Source organism: Nannobrachium achirus, assembly GCF_963921795.1.
Source record: "Nannobrachium achirus genome assembly, chromosome: 1".
NCBI lineage: Eukaryota > Metazoa > Chordata > Actinopteri > Myctophiformes > Myctophidae > Nannobrachium > Nannobrachium achirus.
The window spans coordinates 44258759-44284720 of NC_137810.1; the positions used below are offsets into that span (position 1 = coordinate 44258759).

A 25962-nucleotide genomic window follows, 5' to 3' on the forward strand; every position below is an offset into this window, starting at 1 on the left:
ACATTGTGAACTGGTGAGAGATACGGTTTCACTGCACACCCATGTTAGGGTATATCTTTTCTGGTGTAGATTAGATTTGACCCTTTACAACTTACACATCATGATTCAATTGTGTTCATGGCTTATTCACGTATCTGTGTCAACACACAGAATGTGATTTGGTTGATGGGATAATCGGCTGAAAGGGGACAACTGACACTGAGGTGGAGGTGGGGTTTGGGGTTGGTGGTGGGATGAGGGGTGACACAGTGAATGGGTCAAGCATGAGATCACTGTAAAATGTACTTCAGTGAATATGACATAGCACATAATACTGTAGGTTGCTTGATTTATTATTTTATATTGTTTGTCAGACTGGTCTGAAATTGTGTACGTGTATATGTAGAAAAACAAGAAAAGTAAATAAACAAATACATGTTTTTTCTTCCACTATATTTACAAAACTTGTATGGCCATCTAGTGGTCATACTGCACTTGTCATCTGTGAGTTTATTGGCTTCCTATCACCATGTACACTACATGGTGATAGGAAGTGACTGTACATTGTACAGTATGTACTAATGGGGGAAAAGTTTGCTGTTTGTTGATGGTGACATCCTGAAGACGGCTGTTGTGCCACTACGTGAGGGTTGTATTATTTTACATACAGTAGTATGCATTGTATTCCATTTCATACAGTATGAAGTATTTTCTGATATAAAAATCTTATATCCACCAAATAAAGGCTTTTTGAACTTGCCAGTTCAGTTCATTTTTATATTGGACCTAAAGTGTACAACATGTTGTCAATAGGGCATAGCAGTGGTTTTCTGGAGTTTTTCCCATAGAGATTTACAAACATATTTATATCAATTATTTTAAGCCTTCAAGCCATTCAGGATCCTGGTGAATAATTAAACCTTTGATTCTGTGAAAAGAAAACTGCTAAATAAATGGTATTTATTAAATGTAGTACTGTATATCGTCTAATAATCTAACTATTAATTTACCTAATTTACAGTAGGCCTACTCTGACGTCAATAGTACTGACGTCACATACTGGCCTGGACACGGTACACCATATATGGGCATAGACCACGGAACACCATATATGAGCATATGGGTGAAACAGTACCCAGATGACATCACTGTCCGCCACCTGTACTGCGCATGCGTCGCCACCTGCATGGTAACATCCGCATGCTGAAACAATGCCCAAATTTGGAGATGACTGACATCACTGATACGTCTGGGTTCTCCAACGTTACTTCTGAGACTCCTACATTTAATCCCTCATATATTGTGCACACTCCCCGGGCAAGGTCCTAGTAAAGTATCCTGGATGGCTTGTTGGATGGCTTGATCCTAGGCTTAAAATAATTTATATAAATATTTTTGTGAATCTCTATTACAATGTCCGGGTTCACATTCTGGCTACTAGACTATGGGAAAAATTAACTGACTTTTTTTGTGTGGCACCAGATAACCACACCCACTGCTAGTTCCTATTGCCAGTGATTCACACACTGCTACTGCAGCATTGTCCAAGTGCCTGAACAAAGGAGATGGGGAGAAGCATCAGTGGTGTAAAGTAACATTTACTTAAGTAATATAAAGTACACTTTTGAATTATTGTACTTTATATTTCCAATTTCCAATACGTTCACTTCTACTCCACAACATCTGGAATCCAAATATTGTACTTTTACTCCACTGCAATTATTTGAAAACTTTAGTCACTAGTTACTTTGCAGCTTTCATTTTTAATATTATGAAACATACATAAACCACTTTCCCCCTATTTTATACTTGGGCTATTTGAAAATGGCTATAAGCTCACAATGCATTGCATGGTGGTGTGTTGTGAGCTTGTAGATATGCTATTTTTAATATTTATTTTTACTTTTACTTTTGGTACTTTAATTACATTTTGATGCCAATACTTTTGTACTTTTACTTAAGTACATTTTGAATTCCAGACTTACAGTAGAGTATTTCTATATTGCAGTATTGGTACTTTTACTTATGGTAGTAAGAAGTAAGAATGAGGATGGGTTGTGTACTGTACACTCTTGAGTGTGAGTTTGTACTATAGGCCTTGTAGACAGGCTGATGTCATTCTAGAAGAGCTTCTGCCATGTGACTAAATCCATGACAGGATGGTGACATGATCTTTCCTCCGAGGAACACATCACATCACAAATATGGGAAGAAGTGCACGGAGGAGAAACAGATTTTGATCATGACTCATACAGTAGTTCATGACTTAGAGGTCAAAAGGTGAAATAGGCTGTTAAAGGCGGATTGGTGATACCCTTTTTAAGTTGTGGTAACTGTATGCCTTACGGTTTATAAGATAAGAAAAATACTGTATGTCCCCCTGCACTGATCCCATTCTGACTTAATGCGACCGTCAGTCCGTCATTCAGTCTGTCTGTCACGTCACACTTTTGCCCTACTCATATCTCTGCCATCGTTGCCCCTATTCCACACACACTCCTTGCCTGCCAAGCTACAACCTTCAGGACCCCCGGACCTACACGGACCCCCAGGCACCCCCTGCCAACGCCGCCAAATAGTGCAAACATGACCAAATCAACACCCCAACTGGACTACTCACAGGGAATTCCCAGAGACCACCGACTCCTGCTGCTCCAACAGTCCTTCACCTTCATTGGTTTCACTTTGCCCCGCCCCCTCCCCTCATTGGCCAAAACTTTATTTGGCTTACTCATCAACCGTTTGTCGTACAAACTTGTGGGTGGTGTCAATTGACTTGATTAAGAGTCCTTAACCTTACTTGGTTTCACTTTGCCCCACCTCCTCCTATGATTGGCCAAAACTTTATTTGGCTTTACTCATCAACCGTTTGTCGCACAAACTTGTGGGTGGTGTCAATTGACTTGATTAAGAGTCCTTCACCTTAATTGGTTTAACTTTGCCCCGCCCCCTCCTCTGATTGGCCGAAACTTTATTTGGCTTTACTCATCAGCCGTTTGTTGTACAAACTTGTGGGTGGAACCAATGCCACTTACAGGCCTCTTTGTGTATACTGTGACCTGACGGTCGCTTATCTCCCGATTTGGGAGTCTTACTGGTATAATTGAGCAATTAAATCAGACTAAAAAGCAATAAATACAGTAAAATGATTCAAAATCACAATAGAACAGTTTTATATTGACATACACACTCTGTCAATGTAATGCACTACTACATTAACATCAATTAAACTAACATATCGCTTAGCAAAACAAGCACAAGATTCCTGATTAAGCCGGTCGCTTTGACATAGTAGGGCAATAATCCAGGAGGAGTAACAAATCAAACATCTGTGGATATAATAAGATAGAGTAGAGTATAATGGATATAGTCCTGTGTGCACAACCACTATAATGTGGTTGCCTATGGGCATTAACCAGAATACTAATTATTTACATTTGCTATATCGTGGCAACTACACAAATTGTGCAATTGTGAGTTAGAACATGAGTCTTCAACAGGAGGTCCGGGACTCCTAGGGGTCCTCAGATTTAATATAGGGGGGCTGCCAAATCTTTGTCAGATAAGAACTTACAAGTAAGACGCCTTAAGGCGAGAAGCGACCGCAGAGCGCGGGGAAACAGACTTAAAAAAATAGTCAGTGACTCAGTGTAAATCTGGCAATGTACACGCACGCACGCACGCACGCACACACACGCACACACGCACACACGCACACACACACGCACGCACGCACGCACACACGCACACACGCACACACACACACACACACACACATATTGAGGGTTTTATTAAGTGCAGGTTAAATTTCTGAAAATACACATTAACCCAACAGAGAAAAGTGTAAAACAAACAAACAATCAAAAAACATTAATTTACACAACGCTGATGTCAAAAAAAGTCTATGAAGATATTAAATAGGCCTATATGAAAAAGTCATTTTAAACAATACGTATTTGGAGTACCTGCTTCATCTCTCGCTCTCTCTCAGCTAAGGGGTCCTTGGCCTGAAAAACATTTCCCCTCAAGTGAGAGTAGCCGTTGAAGGATGCTGTCTACACCACAGGAGGGATACTGCTGTGCTGAGGTGTTCTGCCTCCTCTGAGAATGCCGTTTTGTGATGATTTACAGCACACATTCAAGGGTGAACATCCTCCTGACCCTGAAATAATAGGCTGAAGACAGATCAAATTATATTATTGATTATGGTTAATGGTTAACTACCACAATCATTAGATTACCATTACTATAATATTTAACTATCAGCGTGTAAGTAGTTCATTGCCATGCAGTTGTAGTGACTGAGGTGTTATGGTGCATGGAACAACGAATGCATCCCTTCTTAGCTTCTGCATATTACAGTAGCTGCTCTCCTGACTTACCTCGTGTCACCTACAATCAGCATGCTTTTGCAACATTATACTCTATCTGATATTGCAATAAAGAACAATAAGCCACAAAGGTCATATCAGTATATCACAGTATTTCTTCTTACCTGCATGTTAACTCACAAATTATCTCCTTGGACCTGTAATATACTTATTGTTGCATACAGTAGTAAGTTATGTTAAGGGGAAAACAAACAACTAATGTTTTGATGCACACTGCACATCTTCAGAGTAGGAACAGTGTGTGTGAAAAATGTATTGTTTCTTTGCACTTGATCATTGACGGGATATAAAGGTAGGGTAAGCGATTATTAATGTATTTCTTTAATACAGGTTAAATATTATATTTTGATACCAATTCATTGCTAGAGTATGAGAACTCATACAGAATAGTTAAGTGAAATTGGAAGTAATGACGCAAAGAAATAAGCAGACAAACTGAAACATTATAACATTTAAGCTGATATTGGTACTCTCTCCTGATTGGCTGAAATTGGCAACCACCTGAAGAAGTATTTTCTGCTTGTTAAAGAGCTGGAGAGGCGGGTAGACCCCTGCTGAACAAACACGCTAAACAATGCGAAAAAACTAAAAGAATATGACTTGGGCCTACCCTCCCTCAAGTGAATCGTGTGCTCAAGTATTTTGTTTGCGGTTCATTCTATAAGAAGAGTCTGATAGAACTGTTTTTAGTACATTGTCCTTGTCCTTTCTGAGAGCACCGACCTTTGTTTGTGATGTGGGGAGTATGAAGAGCACAAGACGTTCCTTACAAAGCTATAAAGTCAAAGGGCTTATCACCTAAATCCACTGTCACTTTGCTCAAGCTTTAGCTAGCTTTGCTAGAATGTCCACTCAGCACAATGCCTCACATTGTGATGGCCAGACAGAGACATATGATAGTCAGCTGTGCTCTTTAAAGAAAACAATATGATGGGGGGAGAAGGGGGAAACCATGAGATGATGTCATTAACATTAAAGTATACATTCTTTTCGTACTATATGTATCTAATAAGAAATCTACAGAATGGTGTACATATTAATACATTTTCCAGAGAAATACAGTATATATTTTTCTCAAATTACCCCAACCCCAGTTTTTCATCTTACCCCAAATAAATGGTACACAGACAAAATATCACATCTAATGTATAACCTCAAGTGATACCATCTTACCTTTTTTTCCCTTCTTTTTACACACCTAGCTTATCCCAAGGGGGAATGTCTTGCTCAGGGACAGCCTGGGCTGGAATCATACCTGCGACAACTAGGGGCTCTGGTTCCCCAGGCAGGCTCACTAAGCACTCAGCTATAGAGCAACAACGTTTGACATGATGTACACATCCTTACATATCCATATCGTGTCATATAAGAACTGTGTTACACACATAAACAAATTACCTCAGCAGTTTGACTCATATGGATGTGAAGAATCAACTGATGGTGAGAAAACCCTAATGTTACTGTCGCAGAATTAGTTACATTTTCGCTAGAAACAGACTATCAAATATGAGTGACAATATCGCGGAGATCGTTTGTTTATTTTTGGACCACAATGCTTATATGAGAAGATTTTAAGATGTCCCAATGTTATTCTCCATAGAGAGATTACTTCCGTGGAACCGGGGGATGAGCAAGTCACGTCATGACTTTGTTACTCTATGGCCACCCCACTATCATCTGCTCTCCTCAGACACTGGAATCATTATATCAGGAGCTCAACATAACCGCTACACGTTAAATAATAATAATAATAATATATATTTTTTTCTCTAGTTTGTAACACTTTGAAAAGTCACAGCAGCCAAGATACATAAAATACAAAACACACTGTAGGATACAGGCAGCAGTGTCAAGACAAGACATCACACAAAGAAGCACCATCAATAATGAACAGAAATATACAACAGTATACAGTATACACAGCAGTATACAACCTCAACAAAGGGACAAATGCAGGACAACAGAAATAATAAGAATACACACAGTACCCATGTCAGCTCTTTACTGTCCTTTGTGTTAATGAGCTATTGTTACACGCTGTGAGCCAAACCATCACAAGGCTGCTGTAATGATAAGACCAACCTATAATTGGTGCTGTGTGTTTTGTTTTTGGATTACTTGAAAACAAGTGGTGGCTCGTCTTACCCAATGGCCTCGACTTACCCCGTTCTCCCCCTCAGCTCCTAATCAAGAAACAAAGGATCAGGCATGGCTGTGTAATTGGTCTTGTTTTCCTGAAGGCTTTTATTTAACAAGTGAGGACATCATTCAAAGATAGTTAATTAGTACATGTGTCCACTTGGCTCTCATTGGCTGCCTCCACTTCGCCTCCGAGGTTAGAAGGCTTCTCCAAGGACTGTGTCCTTCCTGATGCCCCTTGATGATAACGTGCACGTGCCCCAAATAATTTAACTACATAAAACGCTACCACCTAATGAATCTTCCCCAGCACCATATGCCAGTGCCAATCCCCCGATTATTTTTATATCAAGCAACTGGTAAGACGTCAGGGACAAATAAAACAGAAGTTTGCCAAGAAGGACTACCAAGTATGTTGGAAGCATAATCCTTGATACAGATTATTAATAGATTTTACATAGTTTTATAGCCAAATGGATGCTAATGCAACGTCATCAGAAAATGAAAAGGACCTTTTAAAGGCGTGTACTACTTATAGTTTCTGTGATACAAGCAATACGTACTCAATATAAAGGGTCCCTCCCTTGGGGTGGATTCACTGCAGAGGAGTTTGGGGAGCCACTTGGAGGTGAGTGAGACTTCAGTTGTCATTCATTGTATAGTAGATCTATCAGAGAAACAAATGGGAACATTGTTCATTATCATTTTTTTAACGTTTTAGAATATTGAGACATTTTTATATTTCTATTTGTTTCATTTTATTTTGACAATCAACTGAATGAGAGGTAATGTTAGCTGCTTGACACTTTGTTCAGTTGTCTTTGACAAACAAATAATTTAACCATACAGCTCTATTATGTAAAAAAAAAAAATATGTATTTTGTCTAATCGGTATGTACAGTATGTTAATACAAAATATATACAATTGCCGTGGTTGTATTTGCTCTACCTGCTCTTTTATTGAGACATTTAGAACCAGGTTGACAAAAGATTTGACCTGAATTTCTCCCCAGAGCAAGCAGGCAGGCTCTATTGGTTTGCTGGTCAACCTGGGGGTCAAATCCGGGGTAGAACAGGAAAGTTACATAGTGAAGCTTTAATTTATATTATATATATTGTGGTTTTAGAATATGATATGAGTTTAAAGTGTATTTTAATATTATGTGAAGAAAATACATCTAGCATCACTTCAGTACAAATAAAGAAAAATACATTTTCAGAATAAGCAACACAACATCTGAATTCGCTCAAATTAACTTCATGCTATGTATGAATAATACAGGATCTCTAAACTAAGATGCTAGAACTATTGAGTAATTAAGTTTTTTCTTTTCTGTGGTGTTCAGCAATAATTAGCAAGGTTTTCTAACACCTACTCAAGTTTATCAACAGCTGGCTTGTTGGTCACCCTGTTACAGTAGGTTGAATCTAAGAACTAACACACAACTTTACACTGGCTTTACCTTTACCTAAGAATACAGAATAAGTAGGCTATCAACATCAATTAAAACAGGTACAATTTAGATCGACCAAGTTGCTATATCCGACTGAAAGTGACCTAAGGGAACAAGAGAGCTATACTTAAGGGAAGCCTGTAAGGAGTTCCAAGTATGCATTTAGATAATCTAATATAAACTTGTACTATATAAATAAATTAAACAGGTATCATTCAACTTGTGTTTAATTCATCAACATATTTTTTATTCCCACTCTCAGAGGTTGCAGTTGTGAGTGGCATAGCGAGAACATGTGAGTGGTCATTTATTTTCATATTAAAACGAAACAATATAATAGTCCAACATAGTCATGCGATTCTCTGCTCAGATTTTAAGACAGCAAAAGTAACAACATCATCTGCTTTTCTACAGAAAGCTACCACCATGAGTACGGACGCGGAGATGGCCGCTTACGGCAAGGCTGCCATTTACCTGCGTAAGCCAGAGAGGGAGAGAATCGAGGCTCAGAGTAAACCCTTTGATGCCAAATCGGCTGCATACGTGACAGATGTGAAGGAGCTGTATCTCAAATGTACTATTCTGAAGAAGGATGGTGCCAAAGTCACCGTTTCAGTGCTCGACACGAAGGAGGTAGGCGAAGGATGGGTCTAAATTCAAATAGTGACACTGACACTTAAGACCCTGATACACTGTGAGTGTCAATGACAAACATCAAGTAGGCCCCTAGTTGACATTGAGGGCGGGGGAGAATTTTAAGCATCAAAGCGTCTCGGTATATTTGGCAGCGCCGCACCGAATGAAACGAGGGACGTAACAAAAGACACACACACAGGGGAACACACACTCACACACATGAACGCTCGCTGGCTGGGAATGTTGGATGATATGTACATCTGTCATTCCTTTCACAGTCTATCTGTCTGTCTTACATGCACTCGTAGTCCTACCGGTAAAGCTAAGCTAACTGAACATGAACCTTGAACTTTCATCATCCTCATCCAAATCTTTGCCATTTATAGCGATGCCATCACCAGCTAACTATGTGCACAGGAAGAGGGGACTACAACAGTATGCTGTTGTTTCAAAGACAAATCTATTCTTTTTTGGGATCTGAGCAGACCTTTGTCTTTGTCATTAAAAATGTACTTGAGGGGGCACGGCCTTGACGAAGTTGGTAGCACTGTCGCCTCACAGCAAGAAGGTCCTGGGTTCGATTCCCGCTAGGGACGTTTGGGTGCTGGGGGTGTGTTCTCTCCTCCGCGTCACGTCATCAGTGCCCATACCCTAGCTGGGTTGGCAAAAGGGCCTTTCTGTGTGGAGTTTGCATGTTTTCCCTATGTCCCCTAGAAAAAAAAGAAAAAAAAATGCAGTAATCCTGGTCTCTATACTGCCTCCCCCTGGCCAGCCGGGGCGCCTGGTTGAGGGGAAAGAAACTGGTTGGAATAATGTGTTCCTTCCATAAGCTATGTCCAACCGGGTGAACTCCCCCCTGTCAGGTGAAAAGAAGCGGCTTGGACTCCTCATGCATAGAAGGAAGCATGAGGTCAGTCTGTTGCTCTCCCCCAGGTTGGCAGAGGGAATGTAGTGCCCAGATTTACATTAGACAATGGCCACCAGGTGAAAAAAAAAGGGGTTACAGAAAACATGGGAAATATATACCGGTATATTAAAAAAAAAAGAAAAAAAACTCTTGAGTTTGAGTTTAGACTGATGATACTGTAGGTTCTTGGTTTACTTATGATCCTAGATTACTATTTCTATGCATTCAATGTATTACCTTGTGCTTACTTATTGTAAATCGCTCTGGACTAAGAGCATCTGCTAAATGCCTAAATTGTAAATTGAGTGGCATTGATGTCCACGGCCATTGTAAATGGATGCATTTGATAATACGAGCAACTGACACTTTCAGTGTGTCGGAGCCTTATTGTACAACAACAGTAAATGCAAGATAATATATTCTAAAGCTGTGTTTTGATGTTTTAGGAAAAAACTGTAAAGGAGGAAGATGTCACCCCTATGAACCCTCCCAAGTATGACAAGATTGAGGACATGGCCATGATGACCCACCTCACTGAAGCCACTGTGCTGTATAACCTCAAAGAGCGTTATGCAGCATGGATGATCTATGTAAGGTTTTTTACCTGCTGAGAACAGTACAGTATTCTCTGACCTGTAAAATAGGACACAAAAACACACAGGTTGCTTATATCTCCTATTATCCTATTATTTTGTCACTTGTATTGTATTGTAACTGTATTCCCAGGTCCAGTGATCCGCTGTCCAAGATAGGTGGCATGTTTGCTGCTATATAATGGTTTATAATGTTCTCTGTCTTGTCAGACCTACTCTGGCTTGTTCTGTGTCACTGTGAACCCCTACAAGTGGCTCCCAGTGTACGACCAGCAGGTTGTGAATGCCTACAGAGGCAAGAAGCGTGTGGAGGCTCCACCCCACATCTTCTCTGTCTCTGACAACGCCTATCAGTTCATGCTTACTGGTATGTACAAGTAAGGATAATGTGAAACATACTGTATAACCTATCAGTTCATGCTTACTGGTACGTACAAGTCTGGACAATGTGAAACATGCTGTATACATAACCTATCAGTTCATGCTTACTGGTACGTACTGGTCAGGACAATGTGAAAAACATACACAGTACATCATGGTTTTGTTTTGTGCTGCATTATATAGATAGAAATAAAGGTACATTTGCTTTACCCTTTACAGATAGGGAGAACCAGTCTGTCTTGATCACGTAAGTTCCTCATCTGCTGTTCTTTTAATGAAGAAAATTGTAATCAAATTCACTGTCTGCTTTTCACTGACTCTATGCATTTATAACCAGCGGAGAATCTGGTGCAGGAAAGACTGTGAACACCAAGCGTGTCATCCAGTACTTTGCAACCGCAGCTGGTTCAGGAAAGAAAATAGAGCAGACCGCAGGCAAAATGCAGGTATTTGTACAGGGTTTTAATTTCAGCAAATTTTAAATTATTTTTTAAATCATTATTATTATTAATTTTGTTTTACATAAAGCATTTATATGAGATATAGTGATAACTAAGCATACTGAACCAATGTAATATTTGATGATATGTAGGGGTCACTGGAGGATCAGATTATTGCAGCCAATCCCTTGCTGGAGGCCTATGGTAATGCCAAGACTGTGAGGAATGACAACTCCTCTCGCTTTGTAAGTGTAAATCAATTTCATGTTATAAGAAGAAAAAAAATGGGACGTAGAGGGATGCTACAAATTTGAGGAAATCAAACCAATAATGAAAAATGTTGCTATATTAAACAGGGTAAATTCATCAGAATCCATTTTGGTGCAACCGGTAAACTGGCCAGTGCTGATATTGAGACATGTAAGTATGAAGTTCACAGATGATAAATTATATATCTGCCTTCATTAGAGGATTCGTTTTGAGTTATGTACAACCCTTATAGATTAGTATTGAGTTATGTACAACACATATAGACCTATATTATTATTATCTTTATTGTTATCATCATTATTATGAGGTATGCACATTAACCCTTATAGATCTGCTGGAGAAGTCCAGAGTGACCTTCCAGCTTCCCGCTGAGAGAGGCTACCACATCTTCTACCAGATGATGACAGGCCACAAACCTGAGATTGTTGGTAAATTGGATCACTAATCAATGAAGATACAATACAATTAATCTATTGAAACTACATCCATGAATAGAAACTAATCGAATGAAACTATTTCCATGAATAGAAACACATTTTCAATCCTTTTAATTCATCTTTCAGAAATGTGCCTGATCACCACGAACCCCTACGACTTCCCATTGTGCAGCATGGGCCAGATCGCTGTGCCCAGCATTAATGACAAAGAGGAGTTGGAAGCCACTGATGTCAGTACATACATATTTCAATCTTTCTAATATTCTGTGTGTGCGTGCAGTCAGTTGCTCTGCGAAATACATGTCCTAGAGTGATGATTGTTAATCTAATGCAGGGTATCTTCAACAGGGGGTCCTCTGAGATATTGCAGGGGGGCCGCCATGACAATCTTTGCATGATAGGGACCAATATTTACATTTTTACATGAACCACTTGAACCTATAGCAGGAAATATTTTTCGGAAAAAAGGAGCAGACCAAGTACAGAGTTAAAGGTCAAGTTTGCAAAGTATGGAGGGTTTTAAGTCAATAAATGTCAATAAATAAAATAACATGAATAGTAATAACTCTGAGGTCTCTTAGGGGTCCCGGCCCCCCTGTTGAAGACCCCTGATCTATAGTTTTTCCTTTTTTTCTAATCCAGTCTGCTATCGACATTCTGGGCTTCGTTGCCGAGGAGAAGGTGGCGATCTACAAGTTCACCGGTGCAGTGATGCACCATGGTGTCATGAAGTTCAAGCAGAAGCAACGCGAAGAACAGGCTGAGCCCGATGGCAATGAGGGTGAGTGTTATATTCAGTCAAGGATTGGTTGTTTGAACAAGAATTAATGACAAGTAATGCCATTTTGACTGGAGATACCGGGCCGTCATTTACAGTAAAACATGAATCATTTCCATCGCTTGTCCGTTTGTGAATCTGTGTAGATTTAGAAGAAAAAAGTCCTTTTGCACACCTACGGAGACGGACAGTTGCGTTGGAGTAATGTTTCGGTCACTCAGACCTAAACTTCTTTGCCTATTTTGAAAAACATTTCTAAATAGTTCAAATAGCTGATCTACAAGCTCACAACGTATTGATGAAGATCGGCTAATTGAAGTATTTAAAAAGGTTTTTCTAAATAGTAATAAAAGGCAAAGAAGTTATAGCTTGGCAAAAATAGAGCCCCAGGACTCAAACCCGTGACACACTGTAAGGCTACATTGTAGCGGTGCCCGGGCTGCTGGACAGTGTCTCCATGATTTTATCTATATAGGCCTACTGTATATACAAGCACACGTACCTGAGATATACAGTACAACGTTTTTTTAAGCCATGCAGGCAAGCTTCCGACATCTCATGACACTGTTACTGTTATTATCCTGTTCAATGAAATGTGCATCTTATAACTTCACGGCTGTCTTCGACCAGTCACCATGTTGCAGTTTCTCAGCTGCAATTTGCAGGTGTTGCACCAAATGTGGTGATGGGAAAAGAAGCCCGTCCTTCAACGAATCAAACCAATCAAAAGATTACACAAAATACACACATTTAGATACTGTACTTGGGCAACCCACAGGTATCCCAATCGAAAAGGCTGGCATGAAAATATTTTAGAATGGATACTGTAGATTACCACAATAGTACATTTTGTGTTTCGTTTTGTTCTACATTAAAGATATGATATATTCATGACTTATTTTAGAGGCTGACAAGATTGGCTACCTGCTGGGCCTGAACTCAGCAGAAATGCTGAAGGCTTACTGCTACCCCAGAGTGAAGGTGGGAAACGAGTATGTCACTAAGGCACAGACTGTGCCACAGGTGAGATAGATACATTGTTTACTTGTTCAGATTTTTTACCCACTCAAAAGTAGCAGATCCACAAGTTTGAAACGTGAAGCAAAGCAACCTGTTTTGAGTTTGTAGATCTGCTACTTTTGCTACTTTTGAATGTTAATCCTGAGAAGTAACCGTTTGACACATGAGGTTAGTATTCTTCACATCAGAACTCTAATATTTGTGTACAGTATGTATTGTCTGAAGTGCATTCCAAAAAAACAGCTATACTTCCATTCATCCATCGTCTCTGTATCGCTGCAGTAACTTGACCTGGTTCCATGCACCAATTGACATAATTGTAACAGTAGCGCTCGCTACCCTGGTCTCCGCCAGGTCATGTAGGTTATTGTGGCCTCCTGGTGGCGCTATAATAGGCCAATGTGCAAAGGGTGCCATGTCTTCTGCCTTTCACAGCAATCAGGCGCTATGTTCATGATTTGAGGCATTTTGTTCCAAATAATGTGTTTTGCAAACATCAACCTGCTGGTGGCACTATAACAGGGGGAAGAAATCAAAACTTAAAGGTTAAACAAGGTTTGAAAAGGAGTAGTGAACATTTTAGAAAACCGAAATGTATTTCACCCCCTTAATAATAACTTTACTATTTCTTTAGGTCATGAACTCAGTGGGTGCCTTGGCTAAGTCCATCTATGAGAAGATGTTCTTGTGGATGGTCATTAGAATCAACCAGATGCTGGACACCAAGCAAGCGAGAAACCACTACATTGGTGTGCTGGACATCGCTGGTTTTGAAATCTTTGATGTAAGTAGCATGGACTAGTTTGGCAGACTAATTCCTTTGATCACAATGACTTTAAGAAATTACGCTAATCATATTCCCTTGCACTCACAGTTCAACACCCTAGAGCAGCTGTGCATCAACTTCACCAATGAGAAACTGCAACAGTTCTTCAACCACCACATGTTCGTACTGGAACAAGAGGAGTACAAGAAAGAGGGAATTCCCTGGGAGCTCATTGACTTTGGCATGGACCTGGCTGCCTGCATTGAGCTCATTGAGAAGGTACTCTATTATTATTACTGTATATTTTATCATGGACTTTGTTGTCTGCATTGAGCTCATTGAGAAGGTAATCTGTGATGGAATTTAGAGTACCGAAGTCATGGTATCGCTGGCTCATCCATTGGGTCACAGAAGTTTATCTAGGAAAATAACATTGGGTCATCTTAGAATCATCTCATATATGACAAATGAGGTCCAAAATAAACAAATTGTCTGGTGTTATTGTCAAGGAGATGGCTCTGTATAGTTTATGATAGTCAATCACTCATATTAGGTACCATTGGTTTCTGGTGAAAAAATAATTAATTTGGTGACGGTAACATTTTTCAACGTCAGTTGATGCTTCATTCATACCCATATGACTCATATGATATGACCCAGGTAGGATACGCTAGACTTTGGAGGTCTATTGTATTATGGTTTATTTAATTTTTTTTGATTTTTTTGTCTGCTTTTACAAAGCCCATGGGCATCTTCTCCATCCTCGAAGAGGAGTGCATGTTCCCCAAGGCCTCAGATACCACCTTCAAGAACAAGCTGTACGACCAGCATCTTGGGAAGACCAAGGCCTTCGAGAAGCCCAAGCCAGCCAAAGGCAAGGCGGAGGCCCACTTCTCCCTAGTTCACTATGCTGGAACAGTGGACTACAGCATCACAGGCTGGCTTGAGAAGAATAAAGATCCATTGAATGACTCTGTTGTGCAGCTGTACCAGAAGTCTTCAGTCAAAATGCTTACTACTTTGTATCCCATACCTGAGCCTGAAGGTAATATATTTAGCTATTTACAGTATATATGATATTTCTTTGTTATAATTAACTACGGGAAAAACTATCAAATCAATACACAAGAGAAAAGACACATTATTTGAATGGCAGTAAAATCATCAATTAATATTGTAGCAATCCCAGGAAATGGATCCCACTTCTGACACCATGTACTGTCACAATCATGGAGTTCAGTGTACATTCAGTGTTCAGTGGCAAAGAACATCATGTTCTTTGCCCACTGGCAAGACAAACAAAACTACCCAAGAGAACACACAACAGCCCTCTCAACCAATCCCTGAGCTTCATGTTGCTAATGTGCAATCCCCCAACACTCCCTATCATTGGTCATGAATAGCCAGACTGAAATACACAGAAATCCACAACGGGGTCACTACAATATATCCTCCTCATTTACCAAATGAAGAATCTGTACAAAAAAGTTTGAATTGTACAATACATGTATAAAACAGATTTGTTTTTTACTCACTGATGATTCTACTAAATAACAGATAACACAAAGAAGGGCGCTAAGAAGAAAGGTGGCTCTATGATGACTGTGTCTGCAGCGTTCAGGGTACGAATAAAGCATTAAGCACGATTGTCTCATTGTCAAGATATCTTATGTCGGAAATAAAGTACCGTAAATGATCTTTTATGAATAATAGGCCTCATGTCTCTATAGGAGAACTTGCAGAAGCTGATGACCAATTTGAGGAGCACTCATCCACACTTTGTGCGTTGCCTGATTCCCAATGAGTCCAAGACTCCAGGTAAACTCTGAGAAAATAAAAGTTGTAAATGATGACGATTGTTTATTGCAACTTAGGAAAATGTGCAGTTATTTTTGTCATAATGATATGGAACAACCTATTTTTACAGGCCTGATGGAGAACTTTCTGGTCATCCACCAACTGAGGTGTAACGGTGTGCTGGAGGGCATCAGAATCTGCAGAAAGGGCTTCCCCAGCAGAATCCTCTATGCTGACTTCAAGCAGAGGTATCAAAAAAAGATCCCTGCAGCTTTTAGGTCCATAGCTAATAAAAGGAGGAGCGCAAAATGACCGTGAACTCTTACAACACAGGTACAAAGTACTGAATCCCAGGGCGTGCCCTGAGGGCCAGTTCATGGACAACAAGAAAGCCTCAGAGAAGCTGCTTGGGTCCATTGATGTACCTCACGACGAGTACAAGTTTGGACACACCAAGGTAAACACACTGACACTCGTCTTTATTTATTTTAAAGGGGCCACACCATGCTTTTAAAATATATATATTTTATATATATATTGGTCCATAATACGGTTTTATACAGGTTTTAGCGTAAACAACTACTCGGATATTGAATTTTCATGTTCTGTCTGTCTTTAACTTTCCCACTGCCAGATTATTTATTTATTTATTGGGTCTGGTGCCATCAAAAAGCGGCTTACCTTTGCGACGTTATAGTAGATAGACAGACAGACATTTATTTATTTATTTTTATTTTTTTGGGTTGTGCAATAGTGCACTTTGGTCTGCCAGGCAGCAGAGGGCGGCGTCATGCGAGAATGAATGTGAATTTGCCTGTTATGTGTTGAAGAAGAAGAAGACCAGTCACTGGCCCCAGAGCCTTACAGCCAGAGGAAATCAACAAGGAAGTGAATTGTTCTCCGTTGATCTAACGCATAATGGATTTTTTACACCATCACCGCGGAAAATGTGTTTACAGTAGACGGCCGCGCGACCCCTCATCAGCTTACAGTCATCAGACGAACGAACCGAACGAGCGCCGTATTGGCGGAGAGGTCTTGCGCAATCGGGCGAACGTGAACGTTCAAAGCGGTGGGAGAGTTAATTTCCATGCCATTTCAGATGCAATACCAAAATGCCCTTTGTTGGTAACGGGGCACTATCTTTGGGCTAAAATTGGAACGATACCTGTACACAATACCTGTACCTGTATCGTTCCAATTTTAGCATGGCACCATGCTAATCTTCTCTGTATCATTCCAATTTTAGCACCACTTTACCTTATGGTTCCACCTCATATATATAGTCTCAATAGAATATAGCCTCCCAAAAAGTACCGTAACTTTAAATTACATGAAAAAAATAATGTTATGGTGTGGCCCCTTTAAGAGAGGAACAAAAGCCTACATTTCTTATTTAAGTAAAAGTATCCATTCTGCATTATCCCTTGCGATAATAAATGTATCTATCTACGCCTACGGTATCTATCTATTATGTAGAAAATACTCTGTTATTAAGAGAGGACTAAACGTTGATTTTGTGGTTGATTAATTACAGTTTGTAATATTGTATATACTGTAGGTGTTCTTCAAAGCCGGTCTGTTGGGTGTCCTTGAGGAAATGCGAGATGATAAGCTGGCCATTCTGGTCACCTTAACTCAGGCTCTCGGCCGAGGCTACGTTATGAGGAAGGAGTTTGTCAAGATGATGGAGAGAAGGCACGTCTGATAACATCAGTCATTTAATTAATATTTAGTCAAGTTTCTGATGTTTTAATTAATTATGTTTGTTTTTCTTCACAGAGAAGCCATTTACAGCATCCAGTTCAACGTCCGCTCATTCGTCAATGTGAAACACTGGCCATGGATGAAGCTGTACTACAAGATCAAGCCTCTTCTGAAGAGTGCTGAAACCGAGAAGGAGTTGGCTGAGATGAAGGGCAACTATGAGAAGATGAAAACTGACCTGGCTACTGCCCTGGCCAAGAAGAAAGAGCTGGAGCAGAAGTTGATATCCCTGGTGCAGGAGAAGAATGAGTTGGCAATGTCAGCACAATCAGTAAGTACACTTCTACAGGGAGTTTGAAGGTCTCCTGACTTGCTGGTTTTACAAAACATACAAGTCTTGTATAATTTGCAAAAAAGGCCTGTACACACCATACCCAATGTAAATTGATTGTTGTTCTTGAACCATTTGGAATAGATGCATGGTCTCATTTTGGAGGTAATACTTTCACTCTACATGCAACTGACACCAAGTAATCCAAGTTTGAACTTACTGGAATAGAAGGTTTTTAATTTTCGCCTAAATATTTTCTATAAATAGATGCCTGCATAACACTGCTATTATCATATAGGAGCTGGAAAACACAATGTGGCAATGTGGTATGATAGCCTCGTAAACCAGACTTGAATTCCAATCAAAAGGCAGGAGGAGTCAGTTTACTAGGATAACAGTATGAAACCTTACCTAGCCCAATTTCAAAAGATATGATAACACTACAGAACATGTTATTTTACACGTTTTGCCAAGTATAGGCCTATGTCTAGGCGTACAAAAACAAAGACATTTGGAGACATTTGGAGACCAAATAAACCATAAAAATGACAAAAGAGCTGGAATTTGTTTTAATGGGAGAGTTTGTTTTAATTTCCCTGGTACCAGCTCAGGGAAAAGTTCAGGGAAGTGTGAAGAGGTCACATATATTTGCTTAAATATTTATTATATTTGACAACATTTGTCAGAGAGACATGCAGTCATCTCACGGCTGGCAATTATTAAGGAGAGAAAACTCACAAAAATATTTTTCTGACACAATATCTCATCCGGGACAAATCATGACATGTTTTACCTTTTTCCCCCCAATGAAAACCAGGAAGCAGATAATCTGTCCGATGCTGAGGAGAGATGTGAGGGTCTTATTAAAAGTAAGATCCAGTTGGAGGCCAAAGTAAAAGAGGTGAGTGAGAGACTGGAGGACGAGGAGGAGATGAACGCTGAGCTGACCGCCAAGAAGCGGAAGCTGGAGGATGAATGCTCTGAGCTCAAGAAGGACATCGATGACCTGGAGCTCACCTTGGCCAAAGTGGAGAAGGAGAAACACGCCACTGAAAACAAGGTTCAGGATCTTACACTCTAGTCGTCTTATCAAAGGTAACAGGAAGGTGGTCACTTCGATGTAAAATTGGCTATTGGCTATAAGTACATATACATATACTGTATATGAAGTAATGTAAAGTATACATGATTAAAACATGAATTTGACAATTAAGGTCTAATATTATTATTATCTATCTATAAATGCGACAAATCTCTGTCTGTCTGTCTGTTTGTTTGTTTGTAATCCGCGTATCTCGAGAACCGTTCGTCCCACCGGCTTCAGATTCGGCACGCGCGTTCCCCGCTGCGGCGCGGAGTGCAGTGCCGGGCCTCGGCCCGACTCGGCGTGCGGTTTTCCCGAAGCGGCGCGAAACGTTCGGAATCTCCTTACGCGGAGCTGATTGTTAACATCAGGCTGTTCCTGAGGAAATCGGCACAATCGCTGACTCATTGTGACATCACTTCATAAAAGGCTCTGACATCACGTACGCCAGGAGTCAACAAAAAATCTCTGTGAATGTGTATGTATGTATGTGAATCTCGAGAACCGTTCTTCCCACCGGCACGCGCGTTCTCCAGATATGGGCATAAAATGAATCCCCGAATGCGGAGCTGATGTCTGACATCAGAGTTTTCCGCAACCGGTACTGTGTGTGCAGAGATCTCCATATATTGGGGTTTGCATTAAAGGGTGGGGACAAAGGCTAACAGAAGGCAAACAGATGGTCAAAACGGGTCCTATGACAACATGACAACAGGTATATTGGGGTTTGCATTAAACACGCGTTCTCCAGATATGGGCATAAAATGAATCCCCGAATGCGGAGCTGATGTCTGACATCAGAGTTTTCCGCAACCGGTACTGTGTGTGCAGAGATCTCCATATATTGGGGTTTGCATTAAAGGGTGGGGACAAAGGCTAACAGAAGGCAAACAGATGGTCAAAACGGGTCCTATGACAACATGACAACAGGTATATTGGGGTTTGCATTAAAGGGTGGGGACAAAGGCTAACAGAAGGCAAACAGATGGTCAAAACGGGTCCTATGACAACAGGTATATTGGGGTTTGCATTAAAGGGTGGGGACAAAGGCTAACAGATGGTCAAAACGGGTCCTATGACAACAGGTATATTGGGGTTTGCATTAAAGGGTGGGGCAGGCATAAAATGGACGCAAATAGACAGATATCTCCATATATGGGCATATGGGCATAAAATGGACCCAGAACTATATCTGCAGTGATCTCCATATATGGACATAAAATGGACGCCGACAGACAGACAGATACAGATATCTCCATATATGGGCATAAATGGACACAGGCAAACAGATGGTCAAAACAGGTCCTATGACAACAGGTATAATGGGGTTTGCATTAAAGGGCGGGGTATTCATTCTCTATTTACATCGTTCCCGAGTTGGCCAGGTCGCCGACTAGACGCTGGGCCGCCCGAAGGGCGGCCCAGCTTCTAGTATCTACAATTGCTACACATTTCTACAAAACCTGTATATCCAATCATTTTGGGCTTAAAGGAGGTTAAGGGTAAATCTCTAAGGTGAAGGGTAAATTTCAGTCTGTGCATGTTCGAAACATATATACTTTACATTGCTTTAGACCATTTTTCCATTTTTTTTTTTTTTGGACAAAATAGCAAATCTTACTTCAAGGTACCCACTCTTCTTGTATCCTTATCGAATTATACTACAATAATGATCTATTCCACGACAACAAAAATTGTTTCTGCTTATTTAGGTGAAGAACATGACTGAGGAGATGGCCTCTCAGGATGAGGTTGTTGCTAAGCTGACCAAGGAGAAGAAAGCCCTCCAAGAGAGCCATCAGCAGACCCTGGATGACCTGCAGGCAGAAGAAGACAAAGTCAATACTCTGACCAAGGCCAAGGTCAAGCTGGAGCAGCAAGTTGACGATGTGAGTTTATGAAGTGAAGTCGGATGTTTTGAACACAAGCGTGGATGAGTTTATGAGGTCAAGGAGATGTTTTGAACACGTGCGTTTATCGTGTTACTGATTTACTAGAAACATACATTGTTTTGCAGCTGGAAGGTTCTCTGGAACAAGAGAAGAAGCTCCGCATGGACCTGGAGAGAGCCAAGAGAAAGCTGGAGGGTGATCTGAAACTGGCCCAGGAATCCATCATGGACCTGGAGAATGACAAGCAGCAGTCTGACGAGAAGCTAAAGAAGTAATGTTAACAACAATATGAAATAGAAATGCAGAAATAATACCTGTAGAATGACACTAAAATATTATGTGCTGTATCCTACAGGAAGGACTTTGAAATGAGCCAGATTCTGAGTAAGATTGAAGACGAACAAGCTTTGTCGGCTCAGCTCCAGAAAAAGATCAAAGAGCTCCAGGTATTTTAAGTGTCTAAAGTTTAGAATACAATAAAATGACCTGTACACCGTCTACAATAAGGACAACTTTATGTAGGCAACGTTTTGGTCAATAGGCTTTCTTAAGTCAACATGTGTCTAAAGTTAAAATCTTAAGTATGATTTTCATACGTTAATCTAATATTAATTTGAAAGGCTCGTATTGAAGAATTGGAAGAAGAGATAGAGGCGGAACGTGCCGCTCGTGCCAAGGTTGAGAAGCAGAGAGCCGACCTATCCAGGGAACTGGAGGAGATCAGTGAGAGGCTGGAGGAAGCCGGTGGAGCCACGACCGCTCAGATCGAGATGAACAAGAAACGTGAGGCCGAATTGCACAAGCTGCGTCGTGACCTTGAAGAGTCCACGCTGCAGCACGAAGCCACTTCCGCTGCCCTGCGCAAGAAGCAGGCCGACAGCGTGGCAGAGCTGGGTGAGCAGATTGACAACCTCCAGAGAGTCAAGCAGAAACTGGAGAAGGAAAAGAGCGAATACAAGATGGAGATTGATGACCTGGCCAGCAACATGGAGGCTGTCGCTAAGGCAAAGGTATTGTCAGAACTCTTGTTAACGTAACCCCGAAGGACACAAAGGTTCAGAAACAAAGACACAAGAAACCATATTGAAACAGATTCGTCATATCACCATATTTTAAACGTTATGTGTATCACAACATTGTGTTTTTGTGTAAATTAACTCCATACTTGATCATACTACAGTGTCACACAAAAGTGTTAAAAGAAGCGGATCCGCAAGCTCGAAATGTGTCTCTTAGCGACGCATTTAGACATACACCTTTTCCTTTGGTGGTTGCTTTCTAGGTTAACACAACGAAACAAAGTAGAATTCAAAACAAATATGAATCTTAAATAGAAATATGTAGTCTAAAAATTGCATTGATGAGCATCAATCTATCACGCACATATTCCAATCGGAGGACTTTCCATAGACCATTAAAGAAGTGTGCAGAATATTTAACTACTGTACACGAAAAGAGTTATTACATGCAGGTGCATTAAACTAATGAATCTGTCCAATGTTAATGAACAGGGAAATCTTGAGAAGATGTGCCGCACCCTTGAGGACCAACTTAGTGAAATCAAATCCAAGAGTGATGAGAACATTCGCCAGTTAAATGACATTGGATCTCAGAGAGCAAGACTTTTGACAGAAAACGGTGAATGTTCTTTGCAAACTTTGCCTGCATGGATTGTTAATGGTAATTGACCAAATTCCATAATTCTAGATGATGATGATGAAGATATTTCATCTTCTGTTTAGGTGAGATGTCTCGTCAACTTGAGGAGAAAGATGCTCTTCTCTCACAACTCACCAGAGGCAAGCAGGCCTTCACCCAGCAGATTGAAGAGTTGAAGAGACATGTTGAAGAGGAGGTTAAGGTGAGGAGCTGTTATTTGTTTCACAAACAGGCTTACTTTTGCGTGTTATTGTATTCAGTTGAAATTATTTGGGCAATTCCCTTTCTTTACAGGCAAAGAACGCCCTTGCCCATACTGTGCAATCATCTCGCCATGACTGTGACCTCCTGAGGGAGCAGTTTGAGGAAGAGCAGGAGGCCAAATCTGAGCTGCAGCGTGGGATGTCCAAGGCCAACTGTGAGGTGGCTCAGTGGAGGAGCAAGTATGAGACTGATGCTATCCAACGCACTGAGGAGCTGGAGGAGGCTAAGTAAGTCAGCAATGTTTTACAAACTATCAGGAATCACTATGTATAAAGTATCAACATCATATGTTGAGGAAATGAAAGTTGAGGAAATCTCCACAATCTCCACAAACTAACGTGCCATCATAAGGCTGAAGGTTAGGGATGGGAAAACTTATAAGGGGCAGCTGAAGAAGGATGGGAAGAGGCAGCTGGAGGAAGAAGTGGGGGAGCTGAAGAAGCGGCTGAAGGTTCTCTCCTGACCCTCCAGGGTCCAGGACGGGGTAGTTGGGGAGGTGGGGGGCTGGTTTTGGCAGATGTTGGTATGCTTTGGATGTGGGAAATCGAGTCCTCAAGGCGAGTGAAGGTTCGATCCAAGACACTCTCCAAACTGGGGAATCTGGGTTCCGGGGATAATTGGCTTTCAGCGTCTTCAGGTTTAGCGGGCTATCCTGAGAGGGAATCTTCTCAGTTTGAATTGAATTGGGAAATTATGTAATGGTCAATCTTAACACCACAATAATTAGATTTAATTCTAAACTGATCAACAGGAAGAAGCTAGCCCAGCGCCTTCAGGATGCTGAGGAGCAAATTGAGGCTGTGAATTCCAAGTGTGCCTCTCTGGAGAAGACCAAACAGAGACTCCAGGGTGAAGTGGAAGACCTCATGATCGATGTGGAGCGGGCCAACGCTTTAGCTGCCAACCTCGACAAGAAACAGAGGAACTTCGATAAGGTGCTTTGACATTCATTATTTTAAAACATTATAATAATTATAGTGGGGTAATTTACATTTCTTTATACAAATGCTGTGCAGGTATTGGCAGAATGGAAACAGAAATATGAAGAGTCACAGTCAGAACTGGAGGGAGCTCTGAAAGAGACCCGTTCTCTCAGCACAGAGTTGTTTAAGATGAAGAACTCCTATGAGGAGTCTCTGGATCAACTGGAGACCATGAAGCGAGAGAACAAGAATCTACAACGTGAGTTCTCAATACATAATGCTTTCAGTAACAGTTTGTTTTGCTTCAGTATTTTTTCCGTAGTCCATTTAAGACATGGCTGGTGTTGTTAATGGGTCAAAATGGGATTGTCATTTCCATCAGTTTTGATATCAAAGTTCAAGTTCACTGTTTAAAATTTAAAGTAAATATAAACATTTGATGTGTAAAAGCTTAAGATCGCTTGTATGGAGTAGGCTACAACCACTATATTCAAAAGCAAACGCAACATTTGTGTCCTCATTATTTTCAACTGCAGAGGAGATCTCAGATCTGAGTGAACAGATTGGTGAGAATGGAAAGACCATCCATGAAATGGAGAAGATCAAGAAGCAACTGGAGACAGAGAAGGCAGAGATCCAGACGGCCCTTGAGGAAGCTGAGGTAAAAGCTATAGGATCTAGATGAAGAATGCGATTGTCAATATATATTTTGGTAACACTTGATATGCATTCCATACATTTTTTTCAGCTGCATATTACACTCATAGGTTCATACTACCCTTTGATCCCATATTACATTTTAGGGTACTCTGGAGCACGAGGAGTCCAAGATTCTTCGTATCACGCTGGAGCTCAACCAGATCAAGGGTGAGGTGGACAGGAAGCTGGCAGAGAAGGATGAGGAGATGGAGACCATTAAGAGGAACAGCCAGAGGGTGATCGAATCCATGCAGAGCACTCTGGACTCTGAGATCAGGAGCAGAAATGATGCCCTGAGAATCAAGAAGAAAATGGAGGGAGACCTGAATGAGATGGAGGTTCAGCTGAGCCACGCCAACCGGCAGGCCGCCGAGGCCCAGAAGCAGCTGAGGAACCTCCAGGGACAGCTTAAGGTGCAACACATAGTAGTTAGGACAATTATTATTACTTGCGCCAGCAGAGTGCGCAAGCACAGCATTCAGTGTTTCTGTCGCGTCCTCTGTTTATGTTTACGCCCGTAGCTAATCAGGGACCAGCATTTCTGGTGACGTCACCATCAACAGCCAATGAGGGACCAGCATTCGTGGTGACGTCACATCAACAAGTGCGACCTAAATAACAAGGCACGCTCTAAACTAAAAAAAAATAAAAATAACAAGGCACGCTCTAAACTAAAAAAAAAAAAAAAAAAACAAGGCACGCTCTGCTGGCACACAAGTAGGCCATACATGACCACGAGTGCACAAGGCACAAGTTGTCACCTCAACAGAGTGCAGTCTAGTTCAAACTGTGGAACTGCCCTGAAGAATGAGAGGCCACATTCTGGCAATTCTCTGAGCACCTCCTCAAATGTGATTTATTACAGGATGCCCAACTGCACCTTGACGACGCTCTCAGAGCCCAGGAAGATCTGAAGGAACAAGCTGCCATGGTGGAGCGTAGGAACGGCCTCATGATGGCAGAGATCGAGGAGCTGAGAGTCGCCCTGGAACAGACGGAGAGAGGCCGCAAAGTGGCCGAGCAAGAACTGGTGGATACTGCTGAACGTGCTGGCTTGTTGCACTCCCAGGTAGGTCAATGGAAAAACTCTCAACACTCGTTCAGAATAAAATATTTGACGTGCATATACTTACGTTTATTTTTAAACTGAACCTTTATTTTAGAACACAAGCCTTTTGAACACCAAGAAGAAGCTGGAGGCTGACCTGATCCAGCTCCAAGGTGAGGTGGAAGATTGTGTTCAAGAAGCAAGGAATGCAGAGGAGAAGGCCAAGAAAGCCATCACTGATGTAAGTTAGAATCCCCCAACCCCCCTGATACTCCTCCTTATAATGATTAGATATCCTAACTTCACTTGCTTGATATACAAATACAATAAAAAAGAAACATACTTTCCAGGCTGCTATGATGGCTGA

At 41.0% G+C, this 25962-nt stretch overlaps 1 pseudogene across 1 annotated transcript; it reads left to right on the plus strand.

Moving 5' to 3' along the window:
• Positions 1-8389: 8389 nt before the first annotated feature.
• LOC308291543 (myosin heavy chain, fast skeletal muscle-like) lies at positions 8390-24844 on the plus strand (annotated as a pseudogene). The gene is made up of 32 exons: positions 8390-8596; positions 9953-10096; positions 10310-10466; positions 10700-10727; positions 10818-10926; positions 11073-11165; positions 11277-11340; positions 11520-11618; positions 11754-11857; positions 12270-12408; positions 13310-13428; positions 14060-14209; positions 14300-14470; positions 14933-15236; positions 15749-15813; positions 15922-16009; positions 16119-16236; positions 16322-16445; positions 17550-17686; positions 17771-18026; positions 18844-19086; positions 20823-20999; positions 21128-21273; positions 21358-21448; positions 21623-22012; positions 22514-22640; positions 22745-22863; positions 22956-23152; positions 23677-23860; positions 23942-24107; positions 24385-24509; positions 24652-24844. The product of its transcript is annotated as a myosin heavy chain, fast skeletal muscle-like (transcript).
• The last annotated feature ends 1118 nt before the right edge of the window (positions 24845-25962 follow it).